The 12,440-nt window shown below is 35.7% G+C and overlaps 1 protein-coding gene across 1 annotated transcript in view; it reads left to right on the top strand.

Moving 5' to 3' along the window:
* The first annotated feature begins 934 nt into the window (after nucleotides 1-934).
* IP3K2 (Inositol 1,4,5-triphosphate kinase 2) overlaps nucleotides 935-12,440 on the top strand; it is a 183,983-nt gene continuing 172,477 nt past the window's right edge. Inside the window, exon 1 of the mRNA XM_089734744.1 lies at nucleotides 935-1,255. The gene's annotated coding sequence lies outside the window, so the exon portion shown is untranslated. The remainder of the gene's footprint in view (nucleotides 1,256-12,440) is intronic.

The following is a 12,440-nucleotide window of genomic DNA, read 5'->3' on the forward strand; positions in this document are numbered from 1 at the left end:
ATTTTCGGAATTTTTTAGATATACTGCAGAATTGTATGTTAATGTATATCCCTGGTATTATATATGCCTTCCAGTATCCATAAATTGTTAGCACATGGCAGTGATATATAATAATGAAGAACTTTGGTGCCATTCGTATAGGTAAACTCTCGGAAGAGGCAGCGGAAGCTCGCAATAAAGATTTTCGGAAATATACAGAGAGATGTTATTCAAGAATGAGAAGTAGAACGTCGACTAATGAGGATATTTTACACAATCTTCTTTCGTCTTCTGACCCAAAGATCGAAAGGTGAAACAAAATATATAATATTTAGAGAGATTGCATAATTAGAGACCTACTAAATGTATTGTTGTTAGGTATTATGTAATTATGGGTATCATTACGTGCTTTTACTTACTAATCCATATCAAATTTAACTTAAAAGCACTTACGAAAAAAAATATAAAGGTTTTTATTCTATGTATTTATTAATTTTTTTCGATCCATTTATTTGGCAGAGTTGCAACTTTATGCACATGTTCATAGCATCAAATGATAGTAGACTAGACAAGGTATAAGGAAAATAAAGTTTCAAAGCGGGACCTCGCGGTACTTAGCAGGAATTTAATTTAATGTGACCCGCTCCATACAAAAAAATCACAAAACACATTTTTCTGACCAAACTATAAAGTTTTTGTAATTTTTGCCCAAAACAATTATTATTGAGATTAACGAGCTCTATCTATCTACATAAAAAAATATATAAAAAAACAAAGTTGGTCCCTAAGTCACTAAAATCACAGTATCGACCCACTGTGGGCCGGCCCTGATAAAACGTTTATTAGGTATTGATTTTAGAACAAATATCTAATTTACTTCATGTCTACTATGTTTAGAGGCGTGTTTTGATTGTGCTACACTACCATAGATAATTTCCAGAATTGAAATATAACCAGTCATATTTTGCTAGCTTTAAATATTACGCTCTTAGTTTCTGGGTTCCAAGCGGTCTCCATTGCGACAGTGACCGCGATAGTGAACAACAATAAAGCTCGAATAATAACCGCGTGCTCGTCAAACGACTCGATTGCTTTGTTCGTAGTCCGAGCCTTCGCCTCACATTATCTTGATCACACATTTATCTTACCCGCAGTAGTTTTGCGTTTAGTCAGTTTGTGAATACCGTAGCGTCTGTACGTGGTATTTGGCATAATTCTTCGCGAACGAACAGTGAATGTGCGTGGTAACTGTACACAGGGAACACATATATCTGAGGTGAGTGTAGATAGATAAAAAAAAAAATTAAATTGAAATTGAATTGATTTACGGCTTTCGTGTTTCTATAATGTAGGTAGGTACCCGATAATTCGAACGAACCAATATTTTTAGTTTTAGAATTCGACGTACCCACTACATATTATGTGTTTGCATCGATAAGAATCCATTTTAATTGCAAAGTAGCGTGTTCATTAGCATTTTTACTATACTTTTAATTCTTTCACAATTACATTGTTACCGGTATTTTAGAATTACAATAGGAAAATGTACGTGGTCGTATTACTACTGTAAAATGAACAGTGAGGTAGCTTTTTATGAAACTGAGATCAGAGAATGATAACGAAAAAGGAACATTGTTTTAATAGTATTAACGTTGAAATTACCCTGGTTAGCTGTTACCTGACAACTTATGATAAATTTCTTTATAGTAGGTTTGAAAATAACTTTAATTGGGTCTATCCAAGCAGCCCGAATCCAACAACTATTAAATTGGTTTTCGTTCATTTAAATATTAGGGTCTCGAACGAGACCGTTTTTATCAACATGGATATTTTAATTACGTATACCGGCAGACAGAGCTAAAATATTGGTAGGGTACCTCCCAATATTTTATATCGAAATAATAATAACGAAATTAGAAGATTGGATCTACTTGAGAAAACTAGCTCACTATCGTCTTCGTTTAAGTCACTGGTAAATTTCGTGAGATATGAAGGTCAAATTTTCAAATTCTATTGTATAACGGCTGTATAAAGGACTATCTGCCCGCTTCGGCTCCGTTGGGGTCTTTAACAAAAATTTCAACGATATTTGACGTTGTTTTATTTTTTAAATAAAAGAACACTCATTGCGGCATAAATATAATAGTTAGACATGCTGTCGGGAAACTTTTGTGAATAATAATGTGTTCTACAAAGTCGTAGTACATTATTTTATTATATTTTAGGTAATTTTTTTACACCTTGGGTTACATTATTAGTGTTTTAGTAAGGATCCCTATTTTTTTTCAAAAAAGATTATAAGCCTATGTCACTCGGGAATAGTGTAGCTTCCAAATAGTGAAAGAATTTTTCAAATCGGTCCAGTAGTTTCGGAGCCTATTCAATACAAACAAACAAACAAATCTTTCCTCTTTATAATATTAGTATAGAAGTATAGAAGTATAGATTAGTATAGATGAAAACCTCAGATAACTGTTATCCTTAAGAAATAGGCAGGGCGGTGGTATGGGCAGTGGTAATAGGCAGGGCCTTACTATGTGGGCTTTCAGTACAACTTATCACCAGTAACACCACTCTGCTATTAGTACCTAAGTACAGCGTAACAATTCCTAGTTGACACTTGCTCTATCTCTTTCGATCGTGCTGGAAGTTGCCTTTTAATGTAAAAATAATAATTCAATGCAACGATTTCTAAGGTATATCGTGTTTATTAGCCGCTAAGGTGTAATGCGTCACTTCGGTTATTGCAAGTTAGCCTCAATTCTTAGAATTGGAGCAATTTTAATTCCGTAGAAGGAGTGAGCAAGTTGACAAATCATCGGTAAGCAAGTCTCTTTGTGTTTGTTTTGGAGATTAATGCAATTTTGCGCCAATATTCGAACACTATCCGAAAATTTCAATAAAATTGATAATTAAAATTACAGATTAATCTAAAATAGGAATTAACTGTTATATGTATTTAAAATGGCAACTTCACAAAGTCATCATTAACAACTCACTCACAGCTTGTTACACAGTATCACAATTTCTTAGCTATATTTAAATCACAATCCGTTGCATTGGAATATTATTATTATTACTTTTTTTTTGCTTAGATGGGCGGACAAGCTCACAGCCCACCTGGTGTTAAGTGGTTACTGGAGCCCATGCAAATCTACAACGCAAATGCGCCACCCACCCTGAGGTATAAGTTCTAAGGTCTCAGTATAGTTACAACGGCTACCCTGCCCTTCAAACAGAAACGCATTACTGCTTCCCAACAGAAATAGGCGGGGTGGTGGTACCTATCCGTGCAGACTCACAAGAGGTCCTACCACCAGTAAAAACATTGTCTTATTACACTTCGAAAGAATGCTGCGCATTTGACTAGATGCCACAAACTCTATAGTTAGCGGACAGTTCATGTAATGGGCCGGTAGCATTTATTTTAATGTCTAACTTTTACGATCACATAAATTACCATAACATATTTTATTGCTAAAAAAAGTTGCAGCAATTCCTTTGTAATAACAATAAAAATGAATTGTTTTTATTGTAAGTGTAATGTTAAAACAATATTTCAATTGGCGATGCTTTCTTTTATATGTGTAGGTATGTATGTTTCAGTGAACCTTATTTTTATTAGCAAAAGAATCCTGTTACAGTAGATGAGAGAGATTTCTTGTATCAAATAGTAAATTGTTGTAATAAATGTATAGCTGTATACAAAACTGATCTGGAGACTCAAGTTTCATGTGACATTTGATTACATCTGCAGCATATCAATTGCTAGGAGGTCAGTAATTTCGGAAACAATGTGTTTTATTTGTGGAACTACTAGCAATTGGATACAGGATTAGAGATATAGTCGTAAAGGCAGTTGAGAAAGGACTTTGCAAAACAACTACATCTACTGGTGGTAAGACTTCTTGTGAGTCCGCGCGGGTGGGTACCACCACCCTGCCTATTTCTGCCGTGAAGCAGTAATGCGTTTCGGTTTGAAGGGTGGGGTAGCCGTTGTAACTATACTGAGACCTTAGAACTTATATCTCAAGGTGGGTGGCGCATTTACGTTGTAGATGTCTATGGGCTCCAGTAACCACTTAACACCAGATGGGCTGTGAGCTCGTCCACACATCTAAGCAATAAACAATAAAAAAAAATAATTTTATTCTGTTTTTAATTTTATTCTGTTTTATTTAAATTCGTAATGTGAAAGTGGCAATTGTTTATTGCCAGTGGCATTTGAAAACAATTTAATTCTCGTAAAACATTAATGGCCATCTATCTCTCAGTAACGTCGGGAAATCGTGTGGCATTTACGCTGTGTAGTGTTTCACTCACGAATCTTCTATAATAAGATAATACTTGTAGCTCAGCGCGTTATGAGTCCAATGTTCTATACCACGACGAGGAAATACAGTGATCGCTTCAGGCAACGGGAAGATAACGATACGAAATAATCTATAATAATATGTATAAAAATGAATTGCTGTTCGTTAGTCTCGGTTAAAGCTCGAGAACGGCTGGACCGATTTGGCTAATTTAGGTCTTTAATTATTTGTGGAAGTCCAGAGAAGGTTTAAATATAAAAATGCTCAATAACAATTTTGTTTTTCCTTTGATGTGTCCCCCGTCGGATGGATTCCTTTTGATTTTATATAAAAGTTTAGGTCTTTTATTTATCGATTGAGGCACTACGAAGTCTGCCGGGTCAGCTAGTAAAATATATATGTAGTCATTTAAGCTTTTGAAAAAACGTAGCTCATAAAAAGTATGGTCTTTTGTTTAAGCTTCATATTGAATCCAGTTTTTTTTTACCTAAATCATTGGACGATTTCATGGTCCACTGGGTGTTAAGTAGTATAGTGGTGGTAGGACCTCTTGTGAGTCCGCACGGGTAGGTACCACGACCCTGCCTCTTCCTGCCGTGAAGCAGTAATGCGTTTGGCGGCATTTACATTCTAGATGTCTATGGGCTCCGGTAACCACTTAGCACCAGGTGGACTGTGAGTTCGTCCACCCATCTATGAAATAAAAAATAAAAAAGAGGTTACTAGTGATCATAGACATTAACAACATAAACGCCGTCACCCACCTTGAGACACGAGGTCTATGTTTCAGTTTTATACTAGGCTGCACTAAAAGTATCGGGAATGGCATATTTCCACTGTTCCTGTCATATTAAAATCTTTTTAATTGAAAACTCCTTGGTTTTAAAAATCGAATACCATTTATTTATTTAAAAAAAGATTCTCGGTCTTGTCACGAGGTTTTGTCAAACTTGTTTAGTCGTTGAGAAAATGGAATTGACTCGAGAAAGTTCAAGAGCGATGATTTATTATGACTTTCGAAGTGGTTTAACACAAAAACAGTGTGTTGACCGGATGATTTCGGCATTTGGTGATGAAGCCTCATCCAAAACCACAATTTATCGCTGGTTTGCTGAGTTTCAACGTGGACGTGTCAAGCTCAGTGATGATCCCCGTCAAGGTCGTCCAAAAACTGCAGTCACCCAAGAAAACGTTGATGCTGTGCGTAAGCTGATTGAGGAAGATCGACATGTGACATACCGCGAAATTCAGGCAACTTTAGACATTGGCAGGAGTCAAATACAAATAATCTTGCATGAACAATTAGGTGTAAAAAAGTTATTTTCCCGATGGATACCGCATTCGCTCTGTGAAGAGCAAAAAGCGGCTCGCGTTACTTGGTGCGTCAGAACTCTCGAAAGATTCCATGCAGGATCCTCAAATGCTGTATACAACATTGTATCAGGTGACGAATCCTGGATATACGCGTACGAACCAGAAACAAAAAACCAGTCACGAGTTTGGGTGTTCGAAAATGAGTTAAAGCCAACAAAAATTGTTCGTTCACGGAATGTTGCAAAAAAATGGTGGCCACGTTTGTCATGTTGTGTCACTTCGTTAATTCCCGAAATTTTCAGTGCCGCCCTCGTAGTAGGTACAACAGCTGCTTTAATCTTCAAACGGGAGCGAATTACTGCTTCTTTGTTTACATGGGCAGGACGGTAGTATCATTGTGGGCTCATAAGACATCTTAGGGTCATCCTCATATCATTTCACACATAAGTATATATCATAAGTTGGAATAAAGTGCTTGATTTAAGAAGCCATACGTTAACCAGTTGTTCAAGAACATTTCTTTAAAGTCGATTTCAGAATTATTTCGCATAAAATATACACAACAAAGCTATTTTAAGATTTAAATCATAAAACTGCACGTTAAGAATCTCAAAAGTTCAATATCGCCTTTTGTTATTTTCATTTCATCATTCCAGACATTTCGAATGCCTTACAGATTTCGTGGTCATGAATAACAATAAACTGTAACACTTGGTTTATAATGATTATGTCCGTGATCACGAAATATTTATATATATACTAGCTGACCCGGCAGACTTCGTAGTGCCTCAATCGATAAATAAAAGACCTAAACTTTTGTATAAAATCAACGTAAAACAAACAAAAGGAATCCGCCCTACAGGGGGACACATCAAAGGAAAAACAAAATTGTTATTTTTATTTAATTCCGAGCATTTTCATATTTTAAACCTTCTATGGACTTCCACAAATAATTCAAGACCAAAATTAGCCAAATCGGTCCAGCCGTTCTCGAGTTTTAGCGAGACTAACGAACAGCAATCAATTTTTATATATATAGATTTTATTTGGCGGTAGTTAATAAAATATTTAAATGTATCACAGTATTCGAAGCGCCTGAAAAATGGCATAGTTAAAACTTAACAGGAATTTTAATTATCTCTAATGTTTGCGTAAAACCGAGAAAATACTAATTTAAGACCGAATCTAAAAATTCAAATGTAGGATATAGTAATAGAAAAAAGATAACTAAACACAATATTGTACTTTACATGGTTTATGATCATTGAGAAAGTTAATTTAAAAATAAGAAAATGGCATCATGAAATGAGAATGAAAAATACAAGAATAAATAAGAATCATTTATTACATCGGTTTCAAAGATTTAAAATGTAGCCTGTGTTTTAAAATTTGCATTAGAATGTAAGATGAACGTCTATTGAAAATTTGAGTTTCGTTACGTGTTTGTTGTTTCAAACTAATCCTTTCATTGTCAAATATTAACCTACAAGGTGCAATATCTCATCCATAAGAGTAAATTGGATAACAATTTGTCAACAGCAAATATTTCATACTGATTTCGGTTATATTATTTCTAATCTATATATTAATACGTGAAGCAAAAACTTTGTATCCCTTTTTACGAAAATTGCGCGGACGGAGGAGTATGAAATTTTCCACACTTATAGAGAATATAGAGAAGAAGTGCAGAATGCTAATATTTTTTTTAAATAATGCATAAAAGGTACATTAAATCAATAAAGAAAACATTACACACACTACATACCATGTATTTGACGCACACACGCATGCATACTATTTATTGTCAAACTTTTGTTCTTGACGTCTGTTGTCAAATTGAGAATAGATTAAATATTGTTTGTCTTTGTTAATATTTTTTATAGTGGAGTCTTGGCGAAATTTGTGATTATAGAAGAATAAAATACAATCATAATAGTGTACAAACTTACAATTCTAATCAGTTATAGTCGAATTTCGACTACTGCGGGTCCTCTAGTCACAATAGATTTACAAATATTGAAATTCAAATAGAGATACATTTATCGTCAGACCAAAAGAAAAAGACAAAAGTATATACGAATCATTGTTACCGTTTGAAAAAAGTTTAAATGCATGGTAGACAAACGTGTGTATTGCTTTGAATTACTCTATTTTGTGTTATTGTAATTTGGTACATGTTAATTGTACAATTTATGCAGAAAATGTCATACATAAATAATAAAATTTAATTTTCGGTTATGCATCGCGATTTTGATCAAGTGCTCAATTTGAAATCAATAAAATAAATATAGGTACCTTAGTAGGTAGGCAGTAATGTGTTTCTGTTTGAAGAGTGGGGCAGCCGTTGTAACTATACTTGAGACTTTAGAACTTATATCTCAAGGTGGGTGGCGCATTTACGTTGTAGATGTCTATGGGCTCCAGTAACCACATAACACCAGGGGGGCCGTGAGCTCGTCCACCCATCTAAGCTATAAAAAAAATATCAAATCTACTTTTAATGAAATAATTTTTGTGTCTAAGTATTTCTTTTTTGGATGTTTATTCAATGAAATCTTATACTAAAGATGGCGCAAAAAGTATCCTATGTCTTTGTACTATTATAAAGACATAAGACACGACGGGAACTGGGAAAATTTAAAACTAGAAAGCGGATCTATAGTTTGCGTTTAAAAAAAAAGCAACAAGCATAATCTGTAGCAATTGCAAGGCATGCGTGATTCATTGTCACGCAAGATTGTCGGATCTATCAAACTGGTTACAGTAATTATCCTATCTGAGATCATTGTTGGATCAATGGTGGGAATGTATGTAACGGTTCAATTGTAATTATCGTTAATTTTTTTAAACTAATTTATGTTAAATGTACGCTGTGTGTGAAATTTCAAGATGTAGATTCATTTTGACTTTTGTTTGATCATTGACATTTAATTTTCAAAACATACGAAATGTCAAAAAACGGCTATGACCTTTTTAACAAAAAAGTAAGTAAAACATTAAAGAATAATATTGAAATGTGGTTTTTTTTAATGTACATTTCTGAAACATCATTGGATACATGGAAAAAGCTCGTCAATAGAGGTGATAATGGTACTTAGGATTTCTTGTCTTTGCTGTTTGTACATACATAATGGATTTTTAGTTGTCCTACACTCATAAAAATATTAGCCTACCATTAAGTACATGTATTTTCTACATGGATACCAAGTTTTAAGTCAATCGGATGCATGGTTCAGTAGTTATAACGGAACATCCGTAAAAACCACTGTAGATTTATATATTAGTATAGATAAATAGTACTGTGAATAATGACGACAATATTCACATAACGGAACTTGGTTTGTAAAAGGATAGAGTATCTAATTTTTTTTAATCATAATCTCAAAATATTTCACATTAAAAATTTATCTTTCCCTCACGGCCATTGTTTTTTTAACTATTAATCCTTAATAATCGACGTAAGTTAATACGAAGCATATATTGTAAAATTTACAAGATAAACTCATTAATTGGACAAGATAATCAGACTTCCTCAAATATTTAATTGCAATTGTTTATTTATTAATGCAAGTGAAACCTTAAAGTTGAACGAATTGAAAACTCGACATTGTAACGGTTATTTTAAATTATTCCATTGTTTCCTCTCAATCTGATTACGCCTTATTTGCACCATTTTAAACCTTAGAATTATTCTATTCACTTCATGCAACATTAGTAGGCCGCAGCCCAGAGATAGCCTTGAATGCTATGAATCAATCATTTGAGTTTGACGTTAGTTATAATACGTATTTTAGTATTTTACTAAACTTTTTGTAATCTTAATGCTCCAGATAAGACGACAGAATCTTAGTTTTTTTTCATTTAATAAAGTGGGAACGTTCACTAGATTATAATTAAATACTGTTGTACATAATAAATAAGGATTATTGGTTGATTAAAATTACCAAAAAATATGCTAAAAATAATGGTTCGTGTCGTCACTGACATTACAATGTTGACGTGCGACAGAGATAGATAGCAATCGACTTTTATGAAATCGCCACTAGAAACCCTATTTAACCTATCTTTATTCTAATACTAGCTGACCCGGCAGACTTCGTAGTGCCTCAATCGATAAATAAAAGACCTAAGCTTTTGTATAAAATAAACTTAAAACAAACAAAAGGAATCCGTCCGACGGGGGAGACATCAAAGGAAAAACAAAATTGTTATTTTTTATTTAATTCCGAGCATTTTTTTTTTTTTTTTTGTTGCTTAGATGGGTGGACGAGCTCACAGCCCACCTGATGTTAAGTGGTTACTGGAGCCCATAGACATCCACAACGTAAATGCGCCACCCACCTTGAGATACAAGTTCTAAGGTCTCAAGTATAGTAACGACGGCTGCCCCACCCTTCAAACCGAAACGCATTACTGCTTCACGGCAGAAATAGGCAGGGTGGTGGTACCCACCCGCGCGGACTCACAAGAGGTCCTACCACCAGTAATTACGCAAATTATAATTTTGCGGGTTTCATTTTTATTACACGATGTTATTCCTTCACCGTGGAAGTCAATCGTGAACATTTGTTGAGTACGTATTTCATTTGAAAAATTGGTACCCGCCTGCGGGATTCGAACACCGGTGCATCGCTCAACACGAATGCACCGGACGTCTTATCCGTTAGGCCACGACGACTACTAAAACATTTTCACATTTATCTACCTTTTAAATCTTCTCTGGACTTCCACAAATAGTTCAAGACCAACATTAGCCAAATCGGTCCAGCCGTTCTCGAGTTTTAGCGAGACTAACGAACAGCAATTCATTTTTATATATATAGATAGATAATTTCAAAGTCTCAGTTCGAATTCATGTCTCAAGGTAGGTGGCGATATTCACGCTGTAGTATCTATAGGCTGTTTTTCATTAGGCTACTCACGTTCGCTAAAAAGAGCGTCAAATCTCCACATACCTCCAATTCCATCGTTATGTATTACAAATTTACAACAAAACATTCAAGTATATGTGGAGAGTAACCAGCTTCGAAAGGTCGTTGAACTGTTGCTTAATGTCACGCGTGTCAGAAATTAATCACGGTAGATGACGTCCGTACATAAATTTTATTTGTGCAATAGTCGGTTGCAGAGACGTACGATTGTTTGGAATTGACGCAACGTTTTCGAGATCGAACCGGTGAGGTTAATTGAAAAAAAAAGCGATACGTATGGTATCTACACATGTTTGAGGACTTTCACGATTAAAGATATCGTGTAATGAAAATTGGCTCTGCAATACGCGTATTCCGCGTGGGCGGGGTATTGTGAACAGCCATTGTTGATACTATTCTGACGCGAGGCCTTCGTTCGTTCGTATTCGTCCATGTAGTTAGAATAGTTAAAACGGTCCACTTTTTTCCCCTACCTACTTGCTGGGAGCCTAAGAGGCTATTCCAGTTACGCCCGGACGGAATTTGCTAACACTAGCCTTAGCAGGCTTCGCAGAATCTACCACCGGATCGAAATCGCGACCCTCTGAGAAGATCCGGCGAGACACTCAGTGGGCTATGTCTATGGGTTAGTTCGCTTGTCGAATTCTTCATTGTAATCGACGAGTCCGACGAGGAAACGGTCCACTTTCAACATCTGCGGACCGACCAGTCCCACATTACCCACGCGGCCACTAAGCGCTGGAGTCTCGTAGGAGGTTCGGCCCCCGACAATAAAAGGCAGTTAGAATAGTCCGTTTAACGCCACAGTAAAATTAAGACCACGGAATATTTTGTCTGCCTGTCTGCCAATGGGCGATTCTGGTTTCGCCTTGATTGGTGGACGAGGACACGGGGCTCAACCTAAGAGAGTTAATTAACTGAAACTACCACCGGAACAGAATCGTGACCCACTGAGAAGATCCGGCGAGAAACTCAGTGGGCTATGTCTATGGGTCGCTCGTCTAGCTCTTCATCGCATTCGACGAGTTCCATGAGAATGATTGCCGGTGCTTGGAATACCTTAAGGTACTGACTGACTGCGGACAGAGAGCAGTGAACTTGCAGCCCTAAAAAAATCTTTCATTTGAGTTCTTTAAAGCGCACCGTAATAACAAATAATAACATAAAACATCAATATGCTGTCTTATCGCTTTAAGCGATACCAGTATTTAATAGAAAAAGTGGGTAGATTGCTGTGATTTTAATCTACCCTATATTCTTAATACCTACCTTTACTTCGATCGCGTAAAATCACGCGTCCCAGCTCTGTGTGCTTAGTGTGAATTTCTTAACATTCTCGATAGCGTAAAAGTTAAGCAAATTTTGTATGCAGTTTGAACAGCGCCCCCTAGCGGCAAACATAGGCAAATGATCCCATTCCATACAAAGATGAGTTAACTTTTACGCTATCGAGAACGTTAAAAAACTTGCACTAAGCATACTGGAGGTTGTAATGTTAGTGAGAAATTAGCTTCATGTCTTGAGATTGCGTTACATTATGGCGTTTGTCTTATGTTACCTACTCAAAAGTAAGAACTGAAAGAGTACGCTCTGTAAACGGTACTTGATTGAGGCTATTGAGTCCCCACTGAGAGCCTATAGAGTCCAAATTTGATGAGCTAACTGACCTTCTAAGAGTTCCGTTCTCCACCTTCCAGGTTCTGCATATCAACTCCACAGAAAGCCGTTATTGTATTATTATCAGAAATACACACAATTACGAATTTTTATTCTAATACAAACATTGGAAGTGGTTGAAATTTTAATTTCAAGTTTTTTATAAATTTCTGCACACCCACATTTTATACGTATATTGTTGGTATGCAGATGTATGTTACATACCTTATATTTGCATATTTTCCTC

The sequence above is a fragment of the Bombyx mandarina genome, chromosome 18 (assembly GCF_030267445.1).
Source record: "Bombyx mandarina strain Sakado chromosome 18, ASM3026744v2".
Classification (NCBI taxonomy): domain Eukaryota; kingdom Metazoa; phylum Arthropoda; class Insecta; order Lepidoptera; family Bombycidae; genus Bombyx; species Bombyx mandarina.